The sequence below is a fragment of the Gossypium hirsutum genome, chromosome D08, assembly GCF_007990345.1.
Source record: "Gossypium hirsutum isolate 1008001.06 chromosome D08, Gossypium_hirsutum_v2.1, whole genome shotgun sequence".
Classification (NCBI taxonomy): Eukaryota; Viridiplantae; Streptophyta; class Magnoliopsida; order Malvales; family Malvaceae; genus Gossypium; species Gossypium hirsutum.
The window spans coordinates 18,952,153-18,961,167 of record NC_053444.1 but is presented as its reverse complement, the minus strand read 5'-3'; positions in this window follow the sequence as shown (position 1 = coordinate 18,961,167).

Below are 9,015 nucleotides of genomic sequence, written 5' to 3'. Positions count from 1 at the left end.
TCTTTAAAATTTCCATGTAAAATCATTTTTTAATACTTGTTTTAAGTAAAAAAAAATTAATTAATATCTTATTTCTGGAAAAACTTAAGTATTCTGATTGTTTATTGAAAACATTGTAATTTATCTAAGACATCGCAGCGGATAAATTTCTAAAGAAAATTTTTCATTTTTTATTTTGAAAACATAAATTAAACATACAACTCGTAAAAAAATAGTAGTTTGTAAATAGATATGTCGAATTTTGAAAACATACTATTGAGTATTGAAAATCGTCCTTATTGAGCTTAAGTTTCATCATAATTATGAAAATCTATCGTAAATTATTATTTCCTCAAACCATTTAAATGATAGCTTTTAAATCAAAATCATGCAGAAAATTTCCCAAATCAAATTCAAGAATCAATACCAAAAACCAAACCAAAGTCCAAAATTAAAGTTCATAGTAAGTAAACACGCCTGAAAATATCAAATACCAATAACAATAGAGTTAAATAAAAATGACCTATAGCGCCTCCGTGGTCGAACCATCCTAACCTCGATTATCTGAAATATCAAAATTTAAAAGGGTAAGCTTAAAAAGCCGAGTTTGGGTCTCCAATAATAATTTTCACAAAATTAAATCATATCAACCTTAATTTAAACATATCATAGCATATAAATTATTCAATCACAAAATTAGATATGGCAAAATGCGTAATGACGATGTCAATGCAATGCTTTTTAGAAAACAGTACAGATTTTTCAAAGACAGATAACAGTTCCCCAGAACTTGTCCATCCAATATCACACCAATAATTGTGGACTAGCCACCAGATAGTGCAGTCGTGTGCTGCCAGAATCAAAATATTGTGGTCAAACCACCAAATATTGCAGGTTTACTGCCAAATACAGAATAATGTGGGCATGCCACTAGAAAATTATGATTTACTGCTAGCTACTTCCTCCATACATTTTTCCCACCCCATGCATGTGTTATGACAACAGAATAGATTTTTCAGTAGCATGCTTTACATGTGAATTAGAATATTATAATATGGCATGCTTAACATGCAAATCAGATCTCATATTTTTACACATAATTTCACAATGGTAAATTTTATCATGCAAATTAGAATATCATACTAAGGCATGCTCAACATGCAAATCCATAGATCAGATTTAGTAACCTATATTATTTTCATATAAATCAGAATATCATATTTTTATGAGCCATAAATCACACGACATAAGTAATGAAAATCATATATTAACATATATCACAGAATCATCCAATAAACCAATCACATCACATATCTTAGAGTTTTGGGCTTTACTTACTTGTTATCCTAATTTATCGATTTTTACCAATATCTATGAATACACTTATATTCGTATACACACATATTTCAAGAATCAAATATCCATAAATATTACAATTGAAAATATCTTCATTATAATTATTTAATCATTAATATCGATTATTATCAATTAAGTCCCCACACCTTAGATCTTGATCGAATAGATCTCGTTTCCACTTCAAAAGAGATGAATATGATCTCTTGAGTCATTATGTTTGATCACATATACGTGTTAGTATCGATCTAATGAATAAATAATGACCCTTAATAAGAAAACGGTGGTGATTCAACAACACTTACACAAAAGTGTGATCAAATCGCACACTATCACGAATGGGTGGTGATTCCTAAATTTTCGATTAACTCTTCAATAAAGCACAAAAAGGAGTGATTAGTATTATTCTACTCTAGAAATAATATTACGACAACATAGCGTGAGCAAAAACCTTTCATACTTACAGAAATAACGGAGGAGAAGGCTAGACGATAAGTCCCGAAAAATTGATCAAAGAGAGGGATTAGGCTCTATAAACGCAAAATAGAAGTGTTTAGAGAAAATAATTTGAAAAAAAGTATCTTTAATATTTTAAAAATTAGATTCAAAAATTTACGTAGATGATTTTTAGAAAAAGGAAAAGAAAAGAAGAAAAATAAGAAAAATCGACAGTGGCCAACGACGACGACACTACGGCAACGCGGAGGTGGTGTAGTGACAAGGATGGTGGAGGTAAGTTGGTGGTACGGCTACTATGTTTGGTGGAGGAGGGGAAGAGATTAGAGGAGAATTGGCTTCAAAGGTGGTGAAAAATGAAGAAAAAAGCCAAAAATCGGTGGAGAAAGGGTAGTGGATGGCAAGAGAAGGGAGGAGAGGAAACATGAGACTATCAAAATGAAAAATGGGGTTTAGGGAGAGTTAGAGCCGACCATGAGTAGTCAAAGGCTCACTTTGGGTATGTTTAGGGACAAAGGGGGTAAAAACTAGATCGTGAGTAAAAGTGGGAGTGAAAAGGGGGCTTTGGATGGTAAGTTGACTTAAAAAAAAAAGAAAATGAATCTCCCCCTTTTATGGGAAGGCTTGGACGGCAAGGAGGGTTGACCTTCTAGAATGGTCAACAATTTCGGTTAACAAAAATAAATAGGAATATGGGTGTTTGAGCATGGGTCCTTTACAATTTAATGAACACACTTAACCACTAAGCTACTAACTCCCTTGTGTCATAAACTTGCCCATAATAGTAAATAAAATTTAGGGCATGACCACTCTATCTCTTTGAAATAAATTTCTTCCTCAAAAATTACTTGATCCAAACAAGTGAAGGTATTGGCGATGCATCGTCTCTTTGGGTTCCCAAGTGGCTTCACTAACACCGTGATTTCACCACAAGACTTTCACAAGAAGAATCTCCTTCTTCTTCAAATTCTTAACCTCACGGTCCAAAACCTGTACCAGCTCTTCCTCATAAGTCAAATTAGGTCTCACCTCGACCCCATCAATCAGAATCACATGCGAAAGATAAGAAAGATATCTTCTCAACGTGTCCTCTAAAATATTTATAACCTGCTCAGATTGCCCATCAGACTCTGGGTGAATTGTGTCCCTAAAGCCCCATGCAACTTTTTCCAAAACTGAGATGTGAATTGAGGGTCTCGATTAGAAATAATAGACAACTGTGCACCATGAAGCCTCACAATCTTTGAGATATACAACCTTGTCAATCAATGGAGAAAGTAGTCAGTATGAATAGGCAGAAAATGGGTGGACTTGGTAAGACGATCCACTATAACCCAAACTAAATATTTCTCTGTAGCATCAAAGGTAGCCCACTAACAAAGTCCATGGTCACACGCTCCCATTTCCATTGAGGGATCTGTATAAGTTGTAACCAACCCGAAGGAAATTGGTGCTCAGCCTTAACCTGCTGGAATGTCAGACACTTACTCACAAATTCAGTCACATCCCGCTTAAGCCCTAGCCACCAATACGACTCTCTCAAGTCTCGGTACATCTTATTCCCTCTAAGATGCATAGCGTATGTGCTACAATGTGCTTCTCAAAGTATAGACTACCTCAGCTCTCGATCATCAGGCACATAGTACCTCCCATAGAAGCATAGAACTCCCACAAAATTAAAGCTAAAGTTAGTAGTCTTACCTTCCTCAACCTGTCTAAGAGGAGTTGTGAGAGACTCATCAGCAAATTGTTTCAATCGAATCTCATCCATTAAGGTAGGCCTTACATGTAATTCCGCAAGTAAACCCCCATCATTAGTCAAACTTAGCTTTGCGAACATTGCCCCGAAATTAGTCATTGACTTCTTACTTAGCGCATCAACAAACACATTCACCTTACCCGTATGGTACTCAATGATACAATCATAACCCTTAAGCAACTCAATCCACTTTCTTTATCTCAAGTTCAACTCCTTTTGGGTGAGGAAATACCTTAGACTCTTGTGATCAATGTAGATGATACACTTCTCACCATAAATGTAATGCCTCCAAAACCTTGAGGGCAAAAACCACAGCAGCAAGTTCTAGGTCATGGGTTAGATAGTTTCAACCATAAGGCTTAAGTTGTATCGAGGCATAGGCCACAACCATACCGCCTTGCATCAAAACACATCCAAGACTGATATGAGACGTATCACTATATACCACATAATCCTTCTCAGACTATGGCTGAATCAGAACAAGCGCTCGGGTCAATACGAATTTAAGTTTATCAAAACTCTCTTGTTGCTTATAGTCCACTTAAAAAGGGAACTTTTTTCTTAATAACTTGGTCAATGGAGCCGCAATAAAAGAAATCCTTTCCACAAACCTTCTATAATAATCGACCAAACCTAAGAAACTTTAAATCTCACTAACGTTCTAGGTTGTTTTCAGTCTGGGATTGCCTCTATTTTCTTCGGATCGACACGAATACCCTCAGACAATACCACGTGTCCTAGAAATATCACTTCGTGGAGCCAAAACTCACACTTACTTAGCTTAGGATACAACTGCTTCTCTCAAAGAATCTGCAGAACCACCTTCATGTGTTCATTATACTCCTCCTTAAACTTGGAATATATCAATATGTCAGTGATAAAAATCACAACAAATTGATTGAGATAGGGCTAAAAACCAGATTCATAAAGCCCATAAATACAATTGGAGCATTCGTAAGACCAAAGAGCATCATAAGGAACTCATAGTGACCATACTGAGTCCTAAACGCGATTTTAGGAACATCCATCTCTTTAACCTTCAAATGATATCAACCGGACCTCAAGTCAATCTTGGAGAACACTTTTGCACCCTTAAACTGATCTAATAGGTCATCGATCATCGGTAAAGGGTATCGATCCTTTTCCGTCAACTTTCAGTTGTCAATAATCGATGCATAGCCTCATGGACCCATTCTTCTTCTTAATGAACAGAACTGGAGCTTCCCATGGTGAAACACTAATGACTCTTGGCAAGAGTTAAATTTCATGCCCTTAGGCTTAGTTAATTGTCTGTACTTAGGTGAGTTTAGTTTTATTTTAGAACATTGCATTGGTATTTTCAGAACATTGCATTGAAGAGCTTGAATTATACTTAAGCTTTATTACATGTTGTTTTTAATTGCTTGTGGGGAGGACTTTCTTGGTGGTTGATTGGCAAGTGCAGAGTGTAGGAAAATGAGTAAAGGATTGAACGTTTGCCATGAAAAATTTTGGATATTTTTCCAACACAATGCTTGGCAATGCCTGGTTAGCACTCAATGCATACCGTTCTCATCCCCAGCTGTACTTGTACTAGATAAATCAACCTGAAAAACAGAGAAAGGATTATGAGCTGATAGACCTGCCCTAGAGGGTCAACCTTAAAAAAGCCAAAAGGGGAACCCTAGAAAAGGAACATTTTTTGATAGAAAGAGAGGAGGAGTAGCTTTTGATAGAAAAGAAAAGAGAATGACCAAGAAGGAAGGCGGCTGAAGAAGATAATGGTTGCATCATCTTTGGCAGCTGCAATACATTGCGCTGCTGGTGTTGAGAGCTGGTTAGGCAAAAGTTGTCATCTTAGATTTTCTCCTTTGATTCTTATCGCACATCTTTTAGAACTTATGTGTTATTGATGATGTTGGTTGTTGAATAAAACTCGAACTTGATTTCCCAACTATGAGCTAAATCTCTTAGGCTCAAGATTACTTTGCTATACCCTTCATTTTCTATTAATGTTTACAGTTTGAGTTGGAATTGTTCTGCTGGTTTATTCAATGGTTTTTCATGTTATATATAGGTTGTGCATTGATGAATGTGTAGCAGGTTATTAAAGATAACTTAATTTCGACAGGGTTAATTAACTAGATAGACATTTGATAATATGAGTGAATGATAAATTATTTATTCATAGTAACCTCTAGACATAAAGCCTTGCCTCATACGAAAGAAGGTAAAAAATGTTAGTGGTAACCAAACTCAAGTCTATAGACATATAATGCTTTAGGGGAGGTAACCCAAGGTTTTGCTCTCGAAAGAAGCAAACTGCTATAGAAACCTGTAAGCATTAGAATGTTCAAGAATTTGTTGTGGCATTAATAGTTAGAGAAGGTAGATTCATCAGTAATCCCAGTCATCCTAATCAACATTTCAGTTCATTAATCTTCTTTTCTGTAGTGACTTTGTCATTACATTCTTGTTTCGTTTATTTGTTTTGTTTTGCACATTTTATACATCATCTTTCTCTCATTTTGCCACTGCATTTTTACTGTTATTTTGCTTAGCATTGATCAATTTAACTGTAATAACTCAACCAAATTATACCTATCTAATTCCTGTGGAGACGATCTCACTTATCACTTTATTACTTGTTTCGACGTGTATACTTGCACAATCCGCATATCATATTCACAGGCAACAAGTTTTTTGTGTTGTTGTCGGGGATTTGCAATTGCTGAAATTTGGTTTTGTTATTTTTATTTTACTTCATTAGTTTTAGCTAACTTAGTTGTATTTAATTTCTATAGATTTTCCATCAGTGCATGAGAAGAGGAATTCCTGTAGGAGAAGAGTATCCTTTTGACCCAGAGATCGAGAGAACTTTGCTAAGAAGGATACGAGAATTACGTAATATGTCTAGGGAAGAGAGTGATCCTAGATTGAATGATCCATTAGATCCAAATGGTCGGGATGTTAATATTCCTATTCATTGTGTGGTAGATGACAGAGATAGACCAATTTGAGAGCATGTAGTTCCAATTTTGGATGGCCTAAATCCAAGGATCGTCAGACTACACATACAAGCTAAACATTTTGAGTTGAAACCGGTAATGTTTCAAATGTTGCAAACTATTGGACAGTTTAGTGGGTCACCAACTGAAGATCCAAGGCTACATTTCAGACTTTTTCTAGAGGTCTATGATTCATTTAGATAGCAGGGTGTTCTTGAAGACACCTTGCGACTCAAATTGTTCCCATACTCCTTGAGAGATCGTGCAAGACCATAGTTTAATGCAATACTGTCAAGAACAGTGGCACCATGTAATGACTTGTGCCAAAGGTTTTTGCTATGATATAATCCGCCAAACATGAATGCCAATCTCAGAAATGACATAAGATCTTTTCAACAATCAGAGGATGAAACGTTGTACGAAGTTGAGGAAAGATTTAAGGAATTACTTAGAAAATGTTTGACGCATGGGTTCTAGCACTGGACACAGATGGAGATGTTTCATAATCTGCTGAATGCACATACAAGGATGGTAGTTGATGCATCTGCCAATGGTACTATTTTGGTTAAATCCTATAATGAAGCATATGATATTTTGGAACAGATTTCAAACAGTGATTATCAATATCCTACCACGCGAGTTGGGACTGGCAAGAGAGCTACTGGTACCATGGAGTTTGATGCAATCACTTCATTGACAGCCTAGGTATCCTCTTTAACTAATATGATCAAGACAATAAAGTGGTCAATTGTAGTTCAGGAGATGAAATCAACTAAGCTATCTTGTGTTTATTGTGGTGAAGACCATGTGTTTGATGAATGCCTATCAAACCCAGCATCTGTATACTACATCAATAATTTCTACAGGAATAACAATCTTTGTTCTAACACCTACAATCCAGGGTGGAAGCAATATCCAAACTTTGGTTGGAATAATCAAGGTACGGGGAATTCAAACAATGTTGTTAGACAAAATGCCGGTAGGGTATCGCCTGGTTATAATCAACCCATGCCGCGGCAAAATGTCCAACAAGGTCAAACATCAACTTCTTCATCTGTTGAAGCTCTGCTAAAAGGATATATGGCCAAGAATGATGTCGTGATACAGAGTCCAGCTGCATCCCTACATGCTTTTAAGAATCAAGTTGGCAGATAGCAAATGCTTTAAATTCGAGACCAGAAGGAGCTCTGCCAAGTGATACAACTACAAAAGACGACAAATAAGGTCTCAACCATGGAAAGAATTCAAAACAATCTAAACAGTAGACTGTAACTGAAAAGGCTAAACAGAAGACTGTTGCGGCAGAATCAAATCATGTTGCAAATAAAAATGTCACAAAAAAATAATTTCAGCAACCTGAAGGACGGCTACCTCCAACTTTTCCTCAGTGATTCCACAATTGTAAATAAGATTTCTAGTTCAAAAGATTTCTGGATGTTCTGAAATAACTCTACATCAGCATACCATTGGTAGAAGCTTTGGAGAAAATGTCAAATTATGTGAAATCCACGAAAGATATACTATCAAAGAAACAAAGATTGGGAAAATTTGAAACTGTTGCTCTCACTAAGGGGTGTACGACAATGTTAAAGAATAAATTGCCTCTAAAGTTGAAGGACCCAGAGAGTTTTACAATCCCATATTCAATTGGAAATCATTATGTTGGTAAAGAATTGTGTGATTTAGGAGGGAGCATCAATTTAATGCTTATGTCTATCTTTAGGAAGTTGGGAAACGAAAAAGCAAGACCTACTACGGTCACGTTGCAGCTAGCTGATCGATCCTACGCACATTCGGAAGGTAAAATTGAAGACGTGCTAGTATGAGTATATTAGTTTTTTTCCTTCCGATTTCATCATTTAGAAAGTGAAACTGATAAAGATGTGTCGATTATTCTTGGAAGAGCTTTTCCTGCTATAGGCAGAACTTGAATTAATGTGCAAAAAAGTGAACTGGTCATAAGGACGCATGATCAGATAATCACCTTCAATGTATTCGATGCCCTGAAATGTGCTGATAAGAATGAAGAGTGCTACGCCATTGGTTTGATAGAAACAACAGTATAAGAAGAGTTTGCAAAATTTTGTCACAATAATTCTAATAGTGATACAAATTCACTTGAGCTAAATGAAACAGAGACTTTTGAAGAATTCAGTGAGTCCATGGAGGCAAAGCAGGTTGTGGACAAAGTAGGGAAAAAGTTTTAGTCCTTGAATTTATCAGCTCTGACTTTCAATCCTCCTAAACCATCTATAGAGAAACCTCATACACTTTGGAGACAGCAGCACATTGCCAGTAGCTATTTCTACGGAATTGACACTTGATCAGGAGGTCAAGTTGTTGGAAGTTCTCCAGTAATCTAAGAAGGCATTATGATGGATAATTGTCGACACCAAGGGAATTAGCCCTTCTCTATGCATGCATAAAATTTTATTGGAGGATTTTCATAGCAATTCTATTGAACAGCATGAATGAAGTTGT